General features: G+C 41.0%; 1 long non-coding RNA gene across 4 annotated transcripts in view; it reads left to right on the top strand.

The window, feature by feature from the left end:
* The window catches only part of LOC309371423, a 90,892-nt gene that overhangs the window by 5,489 nt on the left and 62,711 nt on the right, over positions 1 to 22,692 (top strand). For 2 of the 4 annotated variants that reach the window (XR_014169094.1, XR_014169095.1), the window contains exon 2: positions 13,645 to 13,742. This is a non-coding gene — a long non-coding RNA (uncharacterized lncRNA). Of the gene's footprint in view, positions 1 to 9,368; positions 9,673 to 10,250; positions 10,302 to 13,644; positions 13,743 to 22,692 lie in introns of those variants that run through there. The other 2 variants (XR_014169096.1, XR_014169097.1) reach the window with 2 other exon arrangements.

The raw sequence follows: 22,692 nt of genomic DNA, 5'->3' as shown, positions 1-22,692 counted from the left end.
AGACAAAAGTAAGAACAATTCTTTGTTAAAGGTATTTAAAGTGTTGCACTAGTAAGTCATTGAGAGTATGGCAGTGGTTTAACACAGACCAAAAAAAAAAGGAGATTAAGAAGCAACCTTTCACACCACTGACCACGTATAAAAATCCACCAAAGTTAAAAACACACACACCACCTGCTCAAAACCAGTGGCAGGATTGCACCATGAAGCCTCTGAAGAAAAGGTATTTGTATTAATCTAAAGGAATCCACTAGAGGGTGCAAGAGAGTAAATTATATTCTGCATGCAAATGTGCTAAAATGAAAAATTGCTTTTTGTCATAAAGCAGTTCCTAGAGTGAAATATGAAATGTACTAACCTTCTATACCTGAATTGCCTGGGGGATCTCCAACACATTTGGATAATCAGAGGTTCGTGCAAAAGGAAAAGCTGTTTGCCCAGGGTTACATTAACAAGGGTCTGCATAGAAGATGCATTGTGAACACCCCTCTCACCTGTTAGTTCTGCTCACTTGCCAACTTTGGGCTGCAATCCTGCATGCAGCTCAACAACACGTCAGTCCCATTGAAATAAATGAATCTTAAGCACATGCAGCTGTGTGGCAATTCCCCACCGGGGGGGGGGGGGAGGATCTGGCAAAAAAATCAATCAATCAATCAATCAATCAATCACATAAAGTGCAATCTGTACTGTTGCTCATAACATGGATGTCCACAATTGGAAAATGGAGCAGAACCATTGTATTGTGACAAAACCCACACTAGCTGATTTTTTAAAATGTCAGTGCTGGGATGGTGAAATAGCATGTAAGATCTACCCTACAGCGTCAGTGCCATATCACGACAACACTTGCATAATATACTGGAGTCAGAGCTGTAGCAATGCTGGTGCTGTTAGTGGGACTGCCCAAGTTGTGCTCTGAAGATTCAAAATATGTGTTGGTGTTGTTTTAAAAAAGTCGTATTATATCTGGACAAAGAGAGTTGCACTTAACAACAAGACCTACTCTAGATAATCAGTAGGCAAGATGCATCGAGGAAGATCATGTTGCCATTTTAACAGCATTCTCCTTTTTTTTTGCATTTACTATGCTCAGTTTCTGTGCTATATTCTGATAGTAACCGTAGGTTACGTTTAGATCTTTATTTTAATATAGGGGAAATGATTCAACCGGATACTTCTTAATTAACAATAAAAACCCATCTATGAACAATCACAGTATAATGACATTCTTAGCTGAAGGAAATTTACAGATGTGTGCAGCTTCTGCCAATACAATAACAGCTAGCATTAAGCCAAAGAGTTTACTGTAGGAAGCATTCTAGCAAGAGAAACCATTTTATGTAGAAATGCAGCAGATCACCCCCACCTCCTGCTCCTAAAGCAGAGATGAGCAAACTGTGTCCCTCCAGATGTTCTGTACTACAGCTCCAACAAGTTCCATCCAGCATGATCGACGGTCACTGATGATGGGAGTTGTAGTCCAGTAACATCTGGAATTCCACAAGTTCTCCATCTAAAAAACAATCCAGTCTTTGAAGAAACCAGGAAGGACACATTCACAATAAATTCACATAAAATTATTTTGCCTGTATGAAAAGTCCTTGCTTAATGCTGTTTATTATTGTTTTCAATGGACTTAAATGTGGCAAATGCTGTGTGCTGGATTAGGACCAATGAATTATCTTTACCCTCTGATTTAGCTAGCCAATTCCATAACTAAGCATACAGTCATCTGGTCCATAACAAGCAGTCCTTGTTTAGCATAAGCCTTCTTCTACCACTTTAACACCTATGGCTTCTCCCAAAGAATCCCAAAGTTTACCCTTCACAGAGCTACAATTTCCAGCACTCATAACAAACTGCTGTTTCTAAGATTCGTTGGGGGGGAAGCTATGACTGTTAAAAATGGTATAAGAGGAATTTAAATATTTGGTGCAGATGCTACCTGCGTCCGTAGACAAAAACCTAGCATGTTTACTCAGAAGTAAGCCCTACTGTTTCTAACAGTCCTTACTCTCTAGTAAACATGCTTAGTGGGACTTTGGGGGGGGTGTATGTTGTGGCTGATTTTATTATGCATGAATCGTGGTATACGGCACAAAGTGCATGGATTTAATTAATATGCTGTTAATACTAAGGCAGGTTTGATTAGTGTCAAGACAGGGTAGAGATGACCATTTGACAAGACACACAACTTCTAGTCTCATGGCAATGCAGTCTGGTGCCCTCCACATGTTTGAGCTCCAACTTTCACAGTCCCAGTCAGTATATGCTGGCTAGGGTTGATGGGAAGGTTACTCACAAGAAATAGAATAGATATTTTCCCTCCTGTGGTCATCTTGATGATGATGCTCAACCACTATGGTCTCATGCTTTAATAATACATCATCTTAGGCATCTGAGCTACTGAACAACCATTAAGAAGCTTTAAAACTTACAGACACCCCTGCTTGCTCCCCTGAATTGGCAGAGGAACAACAAAGCATAGCTAGCATGTTACATTAATTTTGTGTTATCTTTAGGTATGTGTAGATACTCTAGAGGTAAACTGGCTTTCAGTTACCACAAATAACCTCTTCTTTCTCCCTTTGGGCCATCACAAAGGCATGAAAACCATGAGTGGAAAGGTCATGGGTGGAAAAAAGGGGAGAGGGAAGAATGAATGAATGCTTTTATGCCATGTGATGGACCAAAGGAAGAAAGAAGTGGTGGTTATGTTGTGCATTCTAATATCATTTATTCTGTTGCCTTGCTTCCTTCAAGTTAATGAAGTTTCCTCCAAAATATGATAGAAATTTGTTCCTGGTATGCTAATGGTATGGTGGGTCAGTGATGCTTCACTGAAATATTTGTTGTAGTGGTTTTGTTCCACCAGCTAATCCATCATGTGGTCCATTTTGGTTAAAATGGTTGAGATCTCTGTGGTTCAAGATAAGCTAGAGACAGGCCGGTCATTTATGGGTCTTTAACCTCCCTTAAATTGATTAGGTGACAGCTACCATATAGACTACTAGCCATTTATAGCACAACTGTTCCCTTCAGTTAACTATAGATTCAAGAAGAAAGATGTAGTGCAGACATTAGATGCCATGATAAGGACAGATCCTGCTCAGTTTTACAAATAGTGACCCATATGCTAGTGAGGCAAAGCAGCTGATAGGCACACCTTCTTCAGGGCTGTGGACTGCAGGGTTTGCACAAAGGAAAATGGCTTCTTTTCAAGCATCAACAGCACCAGATGGTGCCTTTTGTAGCACAGCCAGTATGGCCTGGGCTGAAACAATCAAGAGAATGAAAGCTGCTTGCAGCTCCTGGCACCTCAATTCCATGGTATTTGGATTTGTCTAAAATAAACTGACAATGAGACAAATAGACCCAATATTATGGAACACATTAATGATGTGTTCTGTTAAATAATTTTTTTTGAAAAAGTGAATTGTTAAGCCTATTAATAACTGCTAAATGACAGAAAAAAGCCAGCTCCAACTATTATGTGGCCATATGGCTATGTGGAGAAATTAACATTTGCCACCAAAATGTCATATATATTTTGCCCATCCTGAGGCTAAATTTAATAAACTCACTGTCACCAGCCCTATCACGAAGTTTGTGAAGGAAGAACATGCTGCTTTTCTTTTGGTTGAAACTTGCAGTAGAAATGACTTTGTTGAACTTTGTGTATCTGAAGAAGTGTGCATGCACACGAAAGCTCATACCAAGAACTAACTTAGTTGGTCTTTAAGGTGCTACTGGAAGGAATTTTTTTTGTTTTGACTATGGCAGATCAACACGGCTACCTATCTGTAATTTGTTGAGCGCTTCCATGTTGACAATCTCAGAGAAGCGCTCAAATGGGACAGGCCCAAGACCCACCAGACTCCACATCCTGTTTCCTACAGTGGACAATCTCTTATACTATTGCTCCCTAACAGTTGGTATTCAGCGGCATATGCCTTCTAAACCTCAGAGCAGCCTGTCACCAGATCTTCTGGTACCAAATTCCACACTTTTATTATGTGTTTTGTGAAGAAATCTTTCCTTTTATCCTTCATCTCCTGCTAATTTATTTCATTTGATGATCCTGAGTTATACGCTTCCCCGAAACTTGCCACATTCCCATTTCAGTGACCACACTGCTGCTGTAGTGACGGGGGCACCACTGCCTCAGAACCTCTCAGAAGCCACCACTGTTCTAAACTAATAATTCCCAAATACATTAGATTGTTCTGGGGTATATTTTTTGAATACAGAAAACAAAAACAAAAATGAGTAAAATATTGAAATCTGAAACAGTTCAGCCTTTCTTTTTAGAATAATGTCATTCAGTCCTCTGAATAAATTGAGAGCCCCCCTAAACAGACTTAGGACTCAGCTATACAGCTTCAAATAAAAAGTTTTAAGTGTATTGTGAAGGGCAATATACAAAAGTGACACTAGGTGATGATGGTTTCACATACCTGTTCTAGAAGATAATATACTAATACTAATACTAATAATAATACTTTATTATTTATACCCCACCCATCTGGCTGGGTTTCCCCAGCCACTCTGGGCAGCTTTCAACAAAACATTAAAATACAATAACCTATTAAACATTAAAAGCTTCCCTAAACAGGGCTGCCTTCAGATGTGTGCTGGTCCCGGGGGGGGGGGGTTTACCGTGCGGCGAGGTCCGTGTCCAGTCCAGGGTCGAGGGTGTGGTGTGGAGGCTGTCCGTCAAGGCTGAAGCGGGATCCAAGGCAAGGAGCCAGGCGAGGTCAGGAACTCTGACAGAAGACCAGGACAGGGTCTGGCAGGAACAGGTTACCAACAATGTTGCTCCTGCAATCTGGGACTGGGGCTGACTGGCTTTTATCTGTATAGGGCGGCCCCGGTCCACAGGTGACTCGCATCTCCTGGCCTGAAGGCGAACACTCCTCATACAGGAGTTTCACTAGAGCAATATCCTGTTATATTCCAGAACACATCATGGATTTATACCAACATCTTCAAATGAGCAGAGCATTCTGCTGCAGAGCATTGTGTTGCCAAGATACATAGGTTACATTATGTACATTACTGGTGAGAAAAGAAGGGTCATATAGCAGACTCACCCCATTGTAGTGCCTTGCTGAGATGGCATTTCAGAGTAGATGTTCATTGTAGGAGACTGACTGTGATTTTCAGGACAAAACCAACATAGAGATGGGAGACAGATTTTGAACAAAATTCTGAGAATGAAGAAGCCATTTTGTCTGGAGTAAGCTAATTGGAAAGCTGTTTCTTGTGAGATAGGGCTCTGGAGAAATGGTGATTTTGTACCTTTGGGAACTTTTCTCTCACTTTGGTCTGCCTTTTCCAGTATTATTGAATGCTTTCTAGGCACTTTCCTCTTTAGGTAATGCACTTAGATTTGTAATTAGAAAAGAGAAGTTCATTATCAATTCATATGAAAATATTGTGTTTGTGCTGTTTTTTAAAAAGATATAATCACAGCATGACCATTTAGAGAAAACAAAGGATATGACAGTTTCCCACACAGATTACTCACCTATAAACAGATGGATCCTCATGGATCTTTCCCCAACTCACTAAAGATCAGTAAGAAGACATCAGTTTTTGTATTTGTCACATGCAGAGGTGTTTCCACTCCACTGCGGTTCGTCGTCTGCTGAAAACTTCTGTGTCAAAATTACTTAACTTACATAACTAATTATGTAAATTATGTCAGCACGACTCTATTCCACACTATTCATCTCAGTGTAAAGAAATGGGAAGGTAAAGGGGTGATGCAATCAATTACAAATTGTTTGCAGATGGAAAGCAAGCACATTAGTAAATACTGATCGTATTCCTTGCAATGATTTCTGTTCCAAACAAGGGATAAATAAACGAACACTGGCAATTTCTGCTCCTATTTCTGTTTTCATTTGACTTATCCAAAATACCTACTCTTTACCTCCATGTGTGCACATGAGCACAGGCATCAGCAAGACAGTGTGGAGAATGGATGGTTATGTGCACCTCTGGTATTGCACATCTTTCCCTTGGATGGAGCTTGCATAACTTTACTGAGCAGAAGAAGAGGGTCACATGAGGACTTGGGAAAAAGTGGCAACAGGGTTCAGTTCAGCCCCATGGGGATTGCTCTGTGCAGGGACATGGGACGTACATAGCAATACTGTATTTACTCTAACGTAATGCACACCTTTCCCCCACCAAATCACATCATGAAAATTAGGGTGTGCATTAGATTCAATGGCACATTTACATTCACCAGCAAATCCCTTTTTGGTTTCAAGGTTTTCAAAATGGAAGTGTGCATTAGATTCGATGGCACATTAGATTTGCGTAAATACGGTAGATTGCATCCCTAAATATCCCTTGAATGTAGATTTTTAAAAGAAACATTAGTTAGAACTTTTGAAAAAATAATATTGTCTTACTAATACAATTTAAGAGCATTTATATATATTTTCCACTTCACCATCTGCACTGTCTCTACCCCCTCCTTGCACAGTGTCCAAATCCAAGCCTAAATTACTCATGCGTTTTCAGATTCTTTTGACAAAGGAGGAAAAACATTTTTGTATGTCAAAAAATGACTTATTTAAGGGCAATTTGTGACACCCACCCACCCACCCCTTGGCATTTCTGTACCTGTTTTGAATCATGAAGCTTGTTCAAGTGACCTTGCCATGCCTCCCATCAGTACATGATGACATACAGTATACTATTTACTATAAAGCATTTTGTTGGCTTTCGCCATCTCATGCATCACAGTGCAACGTCATCCCATTTGCCACATGGCATCTGATTTGGCACAGAGATCCATTTACAGAAGTGTTGCCAAAGATGGAGGCAGAAGCAGCAACAGCTTTGGCAGCTCATGGGCAGCTTGACTGGAAATGTAGTTGGCGATGAGGGAAGGATCTGGCCTTTTTTGATAATTTGCTGAATGTGATATGATGATGATGAAGTCTACCCAACTGAAATTGCAAATTTTAATATGACAAATGGAACCATGAAAATTTGGCACAGCCTCTTGAGTTTAGGCCACCATTTAAAGATTGTAGAGCATTTTAGAGAGCCGTTTAGAGACTTTAGACTGAGCAACCTTCAGGGAATCTTTGGCTTGTGTGCAATTGGGGAGGCAGAAGTGCTGCAGGAGACTCACCCTCTGAATCAGAGGATAGTTGCAAGACTGTGGGATCTGGCTGGAAGGGCCCTAACTGAGGTACTGGTGGTTCTTTCCCCACTCCCTGGAAGGATCCTGAACCTCATCCTCATCAGAGTCCTCTGCCATGTACTGCAGGGTCCCCAAATTGTAGATCATGACAGCATAATCTTGTTTACTAGGGACTGCATATCTACAGTGTGTGTTCTGTGTATTTTTATGAATTGAATGTAGTTTTGTATGAATGTGTCAATTTTATCTACGTCAATGATTTTAAATGCAAGGTCACCTGGAGACTTTTGTTTAACAAGCTACTAGCAAGTCTATCTAATAATAGTAATAATAATAATAATAATAATAATAATAATAATAATAATAATAATAATAATGTATAAGAGCAGTTATCCAGCCTTCTGCTGTTCCTGCAACTTTTGAGTTTGGGGCAATTGCCTGTGGCAGTGAAAAGCAAGCGCTCTTTATGTTTTTGTTAGCAGGCCTTTGATACTGGGCATTTGTTGTGAAGACTTCCCCTGCTGTCATTTCCCAATGCTAGAATTATCTATTTCCTTTTGCTTTCTCTCATATAGCTTCCATTTTCTCCTTCCAGAATCCTGGATGGTGTTTGGACACATAGACATTTGATAATGCCCTGTAGACTCTTGTAATAAGGGATATATGGTTTATGTCATCAAGACAAAAGAACAAGAAGGAATTAAATTGGATCTAAGAAGTGATTTGTTTTGCCAGAAAGGCAGTGTGAATTGGCAAGCAAAGACAAAGACAGAGTGATTACCTATGAGGTTGGAAACATACTAATCAACCTGAGCAAAGCAGCCTCAGTTCAGGTTGATAATTATCAAGTGTTTGACCTCCTTGTTGACCTGGCCAAGGAAATAAATCTACACAAGTTGAAGGGGTGCAAATAAGGAGATTACAACATGCAGCAGGAAAACAGGGCAGTTTGCAATTCAGAGGCACACAAGTAAAAGTGAATTGTTTAGAATAAATACTCCACAGTTAGAGGAATGAAAAAGTTAGGAATGGAGGGGGAGATGGAAGGAGGCAAAACAAGCAGCGGGAGGCAGGGAGGAGTGAAGGAGAAGTAGCAGTTTATGCACATCTCCTTGAAGACGGGGCTTCTAGTAATGGGGTTCAAACAGAGGAAGGTCTGACAGATAACATTTGAATTAATTCAACATGGAACAAGCAGCTGCACTGAAAGAATATATTGGTCTCATGGAACTGACAGATTTGTCTGGAAACTGGAGGTGAAAAAAACTACTACTCTCCATTGTGAAAAGATAATGGAATACAAAGCCGTTTCTTCAAAAGTGGCTTCAAAAGCTGCTCAAAAATACTGTTCATTATTATAGACATGCTCCTGTATTGTGAAAGAACAGCCTTTAAAAGACGTGTCCTTTTTCTGGGCCAACAGGAGAGAGGAACTGAAAAACAAATGGGACTGTGCCTTGATTTTAAATGTGGACCCCAGGTCTACCTCTGCTTCCTGCTGCTGTTGCAGCTCCTCTTCTTCATGACTGCAAGGGAGTTGCTATTCCTGCCCCTCCCTCTCTTGTCATCACCCCCAGGAATTGATCTGGCTGAGTGTAGGTGGCACATGGCAGATGCTCTGCATGGACCCCAAAAGCTTTCTTTTCTGCCTCTGCCAGGCCAGCTGTACCTTGACTCCAACAAGTCACAACTGGTGACTGAATTGGGCGGCCCCCCCAGACTTGGCTACCGGTCCCCGGCGGTCTGGCAGAGTTTCCAAGCACCCAACTTATTTAAAGGACTATGTTGTCGGACATGTAACACTGTTGGTCTAATGGAAGTATGTGAAATGTAACCAATATGCTTTTGTGCCTAATTGAACCATTACGTGTAGTGCTGTATATAAGGAAACCATTACGATTGTAATTAACGCTTTATCTCGGTGGGGAGGGGTGTTATGTATTGAAGTTCTCACCCTGGGACAGCAGGGGGATACTGTAGATAGTTATGCAAATAAGGGATCAAAAGTGACGTTCAGTGATTGGATAGTTTTAGAAAATTGTAACAGTTATGTTGTACTGAAGCTCTATATAAGCAGGCTGACTGAACCCTTCAGTTCAGTTTTGTTCTGGCCTCTGAATAAACAAGAGCTGTTTGAAGAATCGCTGTGTCGTCTGATATGTTCACCCACAACTTAACAGACTTAATAGACAGAAATGCAACCTGGACCACTGCTGCACTATCTCTGACATGGAGATCTCACAGGGAAAGCTATACTCAAAGAAGCTGAATATTTACAGGTGCCAGTAAATTATGTTTACAGGGTGCTACAACTCCAGGAAGAGCAGGTGACCCTGCTAGATGTCTAATGGCTGGAAACTTGAGCAGCTACTAGCATCAGATCTTCCTGTCTCTGTGGGGCTGAAGCCCAGGCTGAATTTCTGTGTGTCACCATCCCTAAGGAGATGCCTTAATACTCCACATAGCATATGAGCCCAGTGAGAAGGGACAAGATCTTGAAGGTGTGAGGCTCAAAGGTGTAATTGCTCCAGTGCTGAACATTGGAAAGCTTTTCTTTCCAGTTGTTGCACAAATAAGCTTGACAACATGATGAAGTCACTGGTGTTAATCTGGATTTTAAATCCTTTTGAGGTGATGTAGGTGGAGCAGGTTGCTTGTGAATGCCTGCTGTGAGAGGGTTTGTGTTGCCTCAGGTGTTGGCCTGTGCTGATCTTAACCCTACAAAGAATCAGCCCCACTCCAGGTCCTCCTGCTGAAGAGATGAAGCCTTTGGGCATGCAAAGGTGGCAGTTGGCAAGCACAGTGCTTTAGGGATGCTCGATCATAGCAGCAGAGTCAGGCCATTGTGCCATCTAGATCAGTATTGTCTACTTTAGGGATCTGCTTTGAGCATGCCCCAAACTTGGATCTTAGCATGCAGGATCTTAGCATGACAAAGACACATTAGAGCAGAAGCAGCAAAGCAGGCTGGGAAGTGCTGGGACTGCACAATCATTTGGGCCTCCTAAAGTTATTCAAGCCTAACTGCTAACTGTTGAGTCATTCTGACATGGGACGTAGTAGCCAGTTTCACTTTGTGCTCTGTAAGATTTCAGTGAGAGTCTGTCTGCCTCAGCTGTGAACAAAGTCAGTATGTAATCTCAGTCAAACTGTTTGGAACCATGTTGTTTATAAAGAAGTTTATTTTAACTCAGTAAAGCTTTTATTCTTTAAAACTCTGCATTATTAATTTACGCTGCGTGTCAATCCCCCCCCCCGAACCAACAATGAATGCACCAACACATCTCGCATTGGTGGTTTATTCTGTTCTGTGTTTACACTTTCCCCCTCCTGAAGGCATTTTGGTGTATAGTTTAGACTTGTAGCCAGAGCCAGCTCTACCATTAGACAGAGTGAGGCAGGTGCATCAGGTGGATGATTCTGAGTGTCATGAAAGGGCAGCAAAAACTTATTAATTCATCATTACTCTGTTTTCTGCCAAGAAGCAGGAGATTTGTTTCATTTTTCATTTTTGGTTTTTGCCTCAGGTGCCTAAATAACCTGGCTGGCCTTAGGTATTATTATGCAACCTGATTTGTGTGTGACATTTGCTTTTCCACATCCGGTAGCAAAATGTCTTGGGCCAGCTCTGTGAGCAGCATATATTTAAAACGTAGAAATCAGTATCCCAAAGCATTTCCCTCTTGTACCAAAAGGCCTCCAGCAAGGATTGTAAAAGCATAGGTGGAGAATAATATTTTAAAAGCAAAGCCACATATACATTAATTATTAAAAGCAAATTAAAATATGGAACTCTTAAGACCTCAACATCCAGCTCAGCTCTGGCTATCAAGCGCCAGGGTGGAGAGGAAAACAATACTGTGGCACATCTATTGTGGTGCAAGGCAAAATATTATAAAAACCAGAGTTTGGCATCCAGTATTATAAATGCCCCAAAGCAACTGAAACTGTAGAAGAAGCTCCTGGGAAATTGCAATGGCTAAGATACAGTCAGAGTATGCGGAGTATAAATAAGTAAATAAATAACCTTCTAAAATTCACTGGGGTATATAGTCAAATATTTATTTCAATGATATTTGAAGTGGATATATATATATATATATATATATATATATATATATATATATATGCACGCCTCTAGGGATAAAGCAAATAGCTCCATTTACTCTAACCGTTTGATTAAATTCCCAAAGTAGCAAAGTCACTGGGCAACACTAATAAAGTTTGTAGCTATGTAAGCTAAAATAATGATTAGCGTAATCAAGTCTAATGCTTCAAGGCATAAGTTGATCATCTGTGGAAATCAGGAAGAAAATTTTCTTTCCCCGTTCAGCAATGGATAATTTGCTTGGCATGTTCTGTAGCTTTTTATTTTACCGCCTTCCAAGCACCAGGTATTAGTTACAATTGTATTAATGTGGCTGCCTCCCACTGATAAGAATAACTACAACAGCAATATGTTGCATCAGAAATCATATTTAGCCTATGCTAATTGTGTTTCTAGAATGGGCAAACCAAAAGCTAACAAATGCTGTTGCTGCAAATGAAAGTAGGAAATAAGGCTCAGTGCACTGGAGGATATGAACAGAATTACCTAGTTAATGCTATCCTCATCCCCACCCATCATATGCTGATAAGAACTAGTCTTCCCCTGGCTGGTTCTCATACAGTATGCATCAGGGGAGTTGAGCCTGGTGCCTTCCAGACTCCAACTCCCATCATCCCTGACCATTGGCTATGCAAGCTAGGGCTGATAGGATTCCCTTCAGCATCTGGCAGAGAGCAACAGACACAGTTTGTCACCGGCTGCCTCTCCTTGGCTATCAGAAAGGGTATAAAAGGTAAAGGGACCCCTGACCATTAGGTCCAGTCGTGACCAACTCTGGGGTTGCGGCGCTCATCTCGCTTTATTGGCCGAGGGAGCCGGCCTACAGCTTCCGAGTCATGTGGCCAGCATGACTAAGCCGCTTCTGCCGAACCAGAGCAGTGCACGGAAATGCCGTTTAACTTCTCGCCGGAGCAGTACCTATTTATCTACTTGCTTTCGAACTGCTAGGTTGGCAGGAGCAGGGACCAAGCAACGGGAGCTCACCCCATCATGGGGATTTGAACCACTGACCTTCTGATTAGCAAGTCCTAGGCTCTGTGGTTTAACCCACAGCAGCACCCACCTCCCTTCAGAAAGGGTATAGCATTTATTAATTTGAAACATCTGCATAGCCATTGTTCAGCTCAGATTTCAGAGCAGTGTACAACAATATGCATGTTCTTACAAAATCAAATAACACTGGCAGCCCCACCAGAGTAGGGGACTGCATCTGATGTGCTTCCCAAAGGGCAGCGGTGTCAGACGGCTCTTTACTGCTTGAAGAGTTTTGGGATCAGATGGTACATCTCCAAAATCTCAGTATCTTTTGCTCCTCCTAAATCAGGCCACATTTAACACATTTGACTTTTGATCTCAAGTGTTCATGTTGAATACCAGCTGGGCTGTGTCTCACAGTATTATTTAGCTGACAGTAAAGCTTCTTTTAGCAAAAGGGGGAAGGAATTTCTGGCAGTTTCCCCTTCTGAGCCCTCCTATATCTTTGGCAGAGGGCTGGGAGGTATGGGTGGGGGCTGCAATGGGAGAGGGAATCACTGGCAGTGGCTACCATCCTTCTGCTGACTGAAGCCTTGTTGTCAGCTGAGCAACATGACTGGAAATAACCCATTAACTGTAGTATGGATTTTTTTTTTTTACAAGGGTACTCAAAATTATTTTAAAATATCAAGTAAACTGGAGCTTGGGTCAGGGGTGGGAGAAATGTGGTTCCTCAATTGTTGAACCCCAGCTCTCAACAGCTATAGTCCAAACAACCCATGGTCAAGGATGACAGGACTTGTAGTCCAACAAAATTTGGAAGGCCACATGCCTGGCTTAGACAATTTAAAGCGTGTAGATAAATAAACATGCTTTGGAAAGGCAAGGATCTTGCCATCAGGCTTGCCATTGCGAGCCCCTTCCTTGTCATTAGGAAGGGGCTTGCAAAGCTGGGGTGCCACTACTGAAAAGCTGTCTCCCTTGTGGCTGAATAACAACAGAGAAGGCAATTGTAGAAAGACTTTGACAAAAGGTAGTATGACATGGGCATCTGCTAGTAGCTGCCACTGCCATTATTTTCTGAAACCAAGCAGATATATTTTGCAGGTATGTTATTCAAGATAATTATTAGAATTGGGGAAAGTGCAATAAACCAGGCAAAAAACACGACGGGGGGAGGAAGAGGATCTGGATTGTGAATCTGCCATAAAGAGAAAGTTTGTATGGCTACATGCTATTTTCAAGATAGAGAAAATATTGTGAATAAACCTTAGTTTCTATAAGGACCTTTGAAAATTTAAATCTTTAGCCCTTTTCTTCTTTTCTTTTCTTGGAAATACACAACATATGAGGCCAATGGCCCATCTAACCCAGCACCCTGTTTTTACAGTGGGCAACCAGTTGCCGATGTGAAGCCCTCATGAAGGACCCTTGTGGAATGCACACTCCCCACTTGGATTCTAGCAAAATGGTATTCAGAGGCCACTTGTAAGTAAGAAAGGTTGCTTTCATTTTTCAGTGTGCAGAGTTGTTAGACCAAGGTTTGGCAGTAAATATAAAACTGCTGTATAATGATAGAAACAAATACCAGATCCTTCATTTTTTATTCTTATGTATGTGGTGTGCACTAATGGACTAAATGCATTCTTAAATACTGCTGCCAATTCCTCCCCCCACTTTCAATGGGACATTTATGACTGCCCTTTGTTTAAGTGCACATTAACAAATAATGATGCTTCAAGGGCTATTAAGATAATCATCTAAGTGCAGAAATGGCATTTGAGGCTATCGCATCTCAAAATGGCTGAACAGGATGTGATGGGTGCAGGCATCCTTGCACTCTAAAAGTTAGCAAGCATACCCAAAGGAAACAAAATGAGAACATTGGAAGCAATTTGTATGTTGTGCACAGAAGCTATCTACACCCTCCTAAAAGAGAGTGGAAGAAAGGCAGAAGAGTAAAAAGAGCACTGCTTTTAAAAAGAGCAGAAATAAAGAGAAGAAAAGAGTCCAGCTGATCTAAAATGAAAAGTGCAAAATGAAGCGGATGCAGAAATGAACCAGCTTCATAATGAGGCAAACTAATTTGCTTTCCCCAGGCAGCAGCAGAAGAGTGGTGGCAGCAGCCCACCTGCCACTGCCCTTCCCACTGCCCCCTGCCCTCTCCAAGCTACAATTTGGGGTCAGGGCTGTGCTCAGACTCCGAGCTAAGATGTGCAATGTGTGGTCTATCCTTTCCTCCATTTTCTTCCACTGCGCTGCTTTGCCCTTTTCCTGGCTTCTTCCAGTTGTTTGAAAGGAGAGAGGAAAAGAGGGGGGAGAGCAATATGGTGGTAATAAAACTAACAGCATGATTGCTGTGGCAAAAGCAGCATTATTGTTGGTGTGGCGACATCCCCTATCTTGAATTACCTGGGGATGCTAGCTGCAGCAGAAATTGTGTGCCTGACTGCCCATCATCACCTGCACAGACCACACTGTGTTTTGGGCTGGCCAGCTGCAGTGGCAGGAGCTGTGGTTCTTGTCTAGACAAGATTGGTCAGCAGTCACCTGGTGATAGTAGTAGTATGCTTCGTTGTTCTCCCTGTGCTGATGAGTCAGCCCATTTACACCAGAAGCAGGTTAGCTGGTTAAGCAACATTACTTTGGGTCAAATCAGGCCACAACTTTACTGATTACAGGTGTAAAGGTTTTGGCATAGGCATTGGGTATGACCATTGACAACGATCCCACTTGCTGGATGTATACCTTGTAGACATCAATCAAAGGTGAGGGGGTCCTATGACATACATCAAGTAAGAACCCCAACTCTTTCCAGACCCCTTTAACATGATACCCCAAAGTCTGGAGGGGCAGGCAACAGCTACAACATTTTGGGGCATTGTGAACAGTGCCAGTGAAAAGGCTCAGCAGCAGCAACCACCAACACTCCCTTTGGAAAAAAGAAATAAGCTGCACTATTGCCACCGCTGAAGGTGAGCATCACCTTTTAAAACAAAAAAAATTCCTTCCAGTAGCACCTTAAAGACCAACTAAGTTAGTTCTTGGTATGAGCTTTCGTGTGCATGCACACTTCTTCAGATACACTATCTGAAGAAGTGTGCATGCACACGAAAGCTCATACCAAGAACTAACTTAGTTGGTCTTTAAGGTGCTACTGGAAGGAATTTTTTTTGTTTTGACTATGGCAGACCAACACGGCTACCTATCTGTAACTGATCACCTTTTAAGACACTGTTGGATAATTTTTATTCCCCAGGATAAATCTGGTGAAACGGTACCTCTCCAACCCCATAATTTCTCTAACCAGAAAAAGGTGGCTAATTTTGCGAGGCCACTTGCACAAGCTCTAGCGCCATACGACTTTTGCACAAGGAAGAAACCCCGGGGCCAAATCCATCCTTATTTTGACTGCCAAGCAACAAAAGAGTAAGCATGCAATCATATAAACAGATAGCTGATAGTAATACTCACTGAAAATAGTGAAACTGAATTTTGAGTAGGCATGTATAGGTAAGATTGCACTGTAGTCCCTCACTTGGCCAATGGTGATCACAAGCACCATTGTAAATGTTGTGTTTTGAGATTCTGATCATAAGATCTCTCTGATCATAAGTTCTCTCTCTCCCTGTATCACACACACACACATCTTTCTCTCAACCTTCCACTCTAATATGTATATATTTCTCTCACTTGGTAAGGTACCATGCACTCACTGCATGCCCCAAATTCTGCCAATGTCTTATTACACGCATTAGGCAGCCCCCCAATACAGTTAGTTGTGATTTTTTAAAAATCGACACAAATACCAGGCATATGATTCTCTTCTTATCCACGGCATTTGTTTATACCATAGGAAATGAGCTGATTTATTTTGTTCCCAGAACCCTTCAGTAGTAATCTGTATCAAGCCAAGTAACAAAATTCACAAGAAGCAAGACTGAGCTCAGTCAAAAAGTCATTTATGACTCAATTCAATGCTTCAGCTTTCTAAGGGCAGCAGCAAATGTCAGCATGGTTACAGTCTGGAAACTCATCACTTGACATCAGGAAAGAATGGTGACCTGCCCAATAATGGAAGTTCTTTCTCTCCTTCCTTGATGGAATGGCAGAAAGCAATGTGAGGAATTTACTGGGCTTCACCTTGGCATTTGAAGAAAGAAAAGAAACGGTCTCTGCCCAAACTGTGTTAAATTAGGGGCCCCATACAGCCCTGCCTGCGAAAAGCAGAAGGTGCAGGAAAAAGGAGCGGCGTTCCTGACATAAAACAGGCCATCTTCTGGAGGGGGAAGGGTTAATGAAACATTGATGCCCTTTGTGGGAAAAGGAGGCCTGAAAGCTGGCAAAGCCACTTGTCAGGAAAACTGAAGAAATGAGAAAAGCTCTCATGGAGTGTGACTTTTTGTCACCATTAACCTCCTACCACATGCTAAAGCAGATGGGATTTCTCTGAGCTTTTGCCAAACACTGAGTTCATAAGAGACTGGAAATAAAAAGCTCAGCACCAAATGCAGCCAATGATAACAGTGAGCTTATTCTCGCACATTTCAGTGCTTGTAAAATAAAGGCAATTGCTCCCAAAGTAACTGCAAGTAGCAAGCCTCATATCAGCTTTGTTCTCACAATCTTTTTTCTTTCTTTCCCCTAGTCCACAATTCAGTTTTTAGCACTGTTCTCCACTGTCTAATGGTGCCCTCCATGTGTGTGTGTTGTTTTTTTTAAAATGGACTACAATTCCCATCATTCCCAACTATTAAACATGGTGGCTGTGGCTTATAGAAGTTTTTGTCCAATAACTTGTGAAGGGAACCACATCAGCTACCCCTGCTGTAAGGACCCATAGTGGGCTTATATTCAAAGTAGCACAAAGTCACTCATTCCATGTTTCTATACAAATAATTAAGAAACTCTTACCTTTTTGAAACTAAGTTAAACTCCACGGCTTTTCTTGTTGCTGTATGGAAAAGCACAAGAATCTGACCTTCGAAGCATTTGTAAGTAAACAGTTTTAACTTACCACATGTGTGCTCTTTTTTTCTATGCTAAAAGAAGAACAAAATGGGAATTTTGGAAAGATATTTAGAAGGCAATATTTTAAATGTCTAACAGCCCATATTTCCACTCTTTGCTGAATGTTTTGTGATTTTAAATCTTTGCTGGAGCTTTCTCTCACTAAGAGAATATTTGCCCCAAACCTAGATCTTAGGGACCCTGGGATTTCTTCTTTTGTTCTTTTAATCCAGTTACAACCAAACATTAAAATAGCAACTAAAAGTGGGATCAAATGCTTGCCATCTCAGTGGTGAACCACTAGTAAAATCAAGACAGGTAACTGGAACCAAAAATCCACACCTCTTCTAATGTTTTTCCCCCCAAAACAATTCTCCTAGGTCAATTCAGTCCCTCAAGGTCTCAGGAGGTAGGAACAAAATAGTAAATGTTAGCCATGCTCCCATGGTCAACGGATACTCAAAAGATCCTGTATTCAAGACAGGACATGTCATGTATAGAAGGCAGGATTAAAAAATAAACAGCAAAATGAATAAAACATTCAGTTGTAGTCATGGCATGATTTATCACATGAACTGTCCTGTAAATATGAGAATAAGTGGAATGAGCCAAATGCTGCTTCTTTATTACCCAGCTTCTGATAATTATACTTCACCATTAAGCAGACTAAAAACCAATTCATATGATCATTTTTTTAAGATGACAGAGTTGTCTAGCTTACTAAGGATGTGGTAACTTGATTTATTATGATATAGGGTTACTTTTCTGAAACCAGTTTGCCATATGAATATAGATGTGGAAAATCATCTTGCCTCAAAATCTTGCCTGAATCTCTATGCACTGTAATTGCCTTAATTTAAATATTAAAAACTCAGTTTTTCTGATGTCCTCTCCAAAATCCCAGGGTTTACTTCCCCACAAAGTTTAATTTTACACAGTGTAAAATTAAACTCCTTCTTCTCTCCCATCTTTAGCTGCTGTCTTCATTTCATTCAGTCGCTTCCTGTTAAAAAATATACATATATAGAAAAATATTCACAAATACTTCATCCATGTGAATGCAAATAAAATCAATAAATGTGCTGCTCCCACATCAGTCAGAACATTCAGCTGTCTTTTTTTCTGACTCAAAGAACAGAAAGAGGAAGAATATCTAGAAACCCTGACCCAATGAGAATTGGCTGCTATAGAGATATCAGATGGCCACTGCAGTCTTCCAGGTATGCAGAGCTCTAATGATGCAATAAGTGGCTTGATTTAGCAACATACTTCGTAGGGCAAACCTGTCCTATCAATCCTGGTATTAAAGCTCACTGCAGGTATACAGATATGTAGGTTTGTTTATTTATTCCAGTTCTATACTGTCCAATAACTGGAGTTCTCTGGGCAGTTTACAACACACATTTTAAAACCCAAACTGTAAAACATCTGCATGTGAAATCTAAAACAAAATAAAACAGCAATGTTTAAAACTGATATAAAAATGTATGACAGAGGAAATGGCATTAAAAGCACTTTTTCTAAAAGGTCTGGGAGAATAAAAAGGTCTTCGCATGATGTTGAAAAGAATTCAAAATGGGTGCCAGGTGAGAATATCCAGGGAAAGCATTTCACAATGTCCCTCCTTTCATCCGTTCATTTGAAATATTTACAGCCTACCCTTTAGCCTAAGATTTCAAGGTGGGGAACAATAAAACTTTCATTTAAACAGCAAACTATTCCCCAATAAAAGCAGATACATTCACACTTTAGTAGCCAGTGGCACCCGCTTCACTTCATTTAGTGGTGGCACCCGGAGAAGGACCCCAGAAGATGAATAGATATATGTGAGTAGGTCTATATTGGGAGAGAAATTCGTTCAACTTTTCTGGCCACTAGCCCCTTGTCCCAATCCTTCCTTTATTTTGCTATTCCTACTTTCATGGGCACTAGTCTGAAAATAGAACATCTTAAAGACTCAGACAAGTGTCTTGCTCGAGGAATCATTGGGTGTATCCACACTTCACTGACCAACTAATGCTGGGTCACAGCAAGTAACAACTTGATTGTTCCTGGACATAAATTTGTCTCATTACAAGAACTCATTGTGTGCAATTGGTTCCCAGAAAATTATTTCCACAGACTCTCCTCCATCGCTGTTGCCTATCATCTTGGTTCCATTTGTTTGTTAAGAGTGCTGAAAGTTGTTAGGAGACCCCTATTCCCCTCACAGAGCTACAGTGTGTGGCTTTCCCCAAGGTAAGGGTGCTGAGAGTTGTTAGGAGACACCTATTGCCCTCACAGGCCTTCCATTCTTAATCCCCAGTCAATCTCTGGGAAACTCTTGTAGAAATTGTAGCTCTGGGAGGGGAATCATACTTCTCACTGTTTAAAGTGAGATAGTGTATGATACTGTTTTAAATGTACAGTGCAGATGGGGCCTAGTTCCCACTGGTGGCTTGTACTGCTCCAGATTTCAGGTATGACTAACCTGACTGACTCCTCCTCCAGACAAAATGTGTCCGCTTTTACCTATCAGTCCATTTCCACATAGTTTGCTTCTCAGAATGTAATCACTGTGTAGATGGCAGCTTTATGCTTCTCATCTCCCTAGTAAATATTGCCTTTGGTCTTGTTCCAAAGGAGACATATTCTTGATCTGCTCATCCTAATCTAGCCAAAGCCCCCAACCACTCTGCCCACTTGTCTCCCACATACAGGCTGTATGTGACATCTCTGGTGATGATGGCTGTAATATTTGAAATGGCAAACTGTCCAAAATGACACGAAAGACAACTGAATCATGGAACAAGAACTGACGCTGTGCAACTCTTTTTTTTTTAATACAAAATGGCTGCACCACTAGGTTTAACTGCCCTGCTGCCTGTGCCCATCCACCCAGTCATTAAATCACAATCAGCAGAGTAGTAGCGGTTGGCAGAGAGGTCAAACCATAGTGAGATAATGGGCTAGCTCACAAGGCCACAGCAATGACCTGCTGGTGTCAGGGTCATTGTTCTTCCTCCCTAGTACTGCTTTACAGTACAATGGATGGTAGAATGAAGCTGTAAAACTGAACCTTCAATGGCCTCCATAAACCCATCCCCTTCAGAAGCTAAAATAAAGTGGACTAAATGATCACTTTCTTCCGGGCCTCACCTTATCACATCCCAGAGCCAAGAAAGTACTCTCTATACACAAATAACAATTTATTCACAGTTGTTTGTATAAAGTACAAAATAACCAGAGGAAGCTGATACATTAAAGAGCCCCAAATAAGTGAACAAGGCAGCCAGGCAAATATAGGGCACAAGAGAATATGAAAGTTTTAGCTCCTCCATATAGGCATAAGCCTATGCTCTCACTAAGATAATCATAAATAATAAACTTTTCATTTTAATAAAAAATGTACTTCCAGAGAGATAAGAATGCATTGATGTTGTTTCTACTAAACAGTGCTTGGAATATTAAGAAACTGTGTTTTATAATTTAACTACAATTGTATTTTACATCCACAGAATGTTCTTAGTTCCTGTTGTTAATTAACACACACACACAAATTGAAATGAACTGCTGAATGAGAATTTGGTAAATTGCTTTGATCCTGATCTCTCACTAGGAAATGATTTAATTCCCAGGTATTTTGCAAATTCAGCCTAGTGCAATAATTCTTGGGAGCACTTAACATTTCTATATAGTTGGCCAAGGCTTCATTGCCAAAAACTCTTTCAGATAGATGGTAATATTGAAACTCCATTAATATTCATTTCAATTATTTGGGAATACAGCTAATAAACTATTCTTCTACCTTGTCCTCAGATCCAGCTGCAGTCAACTACTGGGTAAGGATTTGGCATGGATTAAGGAGTCTACCAGAAAGGCCTGCCCATCTGCGCATAACTCTGCATCCAGCGTTTTGGACTTAAATCAGACAGGTGAATGAATATTAAACCATAGAATCATAGACTCAAAGAACTGTAGAGTTAAATAAGGCCCCAAGGATAATCTAGTTCAGCCCCTGCAATGCAGGAATCTCAACTAGATCATACATGACAGATGGCCATCCAGCCTCTGCTTAAAAATCTCTAGTGAAGGAGACTCCACAACCTCCTGAGGGAGTCCATTCCACTGTTGAACAGCTCTTACTGTGAGAAACATCTTCCTGATGTTTAGTGGGAATCTTATTTTTTGTAACTTGAAGTCATTGGTTTGAGTCCTACCCTCTGGAGCAGGAGAAAACAAGCTTGCTTCATCTTCCATGTGGCAACCCTTTAGGGATTTGAAGATGGCTACCATATCTCTTCTCAGTCTCTTCTTTACCAGGCTAAACATACCCAGCTTCCTCAACTGCTCCCCATTAAGGCTTGGTTTCCAGACCCCTGGTCATCTTGGTTGTCCTCCTCTGCACATGGTTCCAGCTTGTCTATACCCTTCTTAAATTGTGGTGCCCGGAACTGGACACAGTATTGCAGGTGTGGTCTGGCCAAGGCAGAATAGAGTGGGATTATTACTTCCCTTGATCTAGACACTATACTTCTGTTGATGCAGCCTAGAATAGCATTAGCCTTTTTTTGCTGCTAAAACCTTTAGAACCTTTTCACATGTACTACTGGCAGTTCTGCTGTCCCCCATCTTATATTTGTGCAGCTGGCTCTTCCTGCCTAAGTGTAGAACTTTGCATTTGTCTCTATTGAATTTATTTTTAATACCTATATACCTGCCAGGAGGTAACGCCCATTGAATTTAAACTCACTTTTGAATAAACATACATAGGACTGGGCTACATGTCAGTAGTCGCAACAGGCAGAAATGTCAGTTCCCTTTCCCTTTTTTCTGTTTCATGTTCCGTCATTTCTATCCTTTGAGTTCTCACCTGTGAATTCAGTACTTTTGCATGTATGATAGCTGATCCAGTCAAAACTCTCCTTTCCTTGATGAAGCCAAACTGTAAGGCCATTAGCTGAACCCAAATGATATTGGATGCAGTATTTCAAGGCCTGTAGGGCATTATTTTTATATTTAAACACATAATTTCCATATATAGTCACATTTCCATGGAGCTAACATGCTCCATGATGGAAAAGTAATTGTTTTTATGGACATAATTTTTCATATGGTGAGCTGGAGTTACATGTAAAATCTGAAGAAAGCCCAAGTGGTTTATTGTATTGCCACAATGAGCAAAGTGAGATCATTTATAGAGCGAGTCACCATGACCTCTTTGGAAATGTACCCTTTAGGGAAGCACCCTAACTTTTATTAAAGAACTGTCGTCCTACTCATCCTTATCAAACAATGTGTGTTTTTGCAATGAATCCGCAAACGGAGCTTTGGTGTTTTAATGACTAGAAATCATGAATATTAAACCCAAGAAAAGTTGACAGTATTTAAATGAGCATCATTAAGAGACACATAAATTAACAGGATTTTTAGTTCTTGTGGAACTGCC

Source organism: Podarcis melisellensis (genome assembly GCF_964234715.1).
Source record: "Podarcis melisellensis genome assembly, chromosome: 6".
Taxonomy (NCBI): domain Eukaryota; kingdom Metazoa; phylum Chordata; class Lepidosauria; order Squamata; family Lacertidae; genus Podarcis; species Podarcis melisellensis.
The sequence above is the reverse complement of the archived record's forward strand: the minus strand, read 5'-3'. Positions and strand labels throughout refer to the sequence as shown.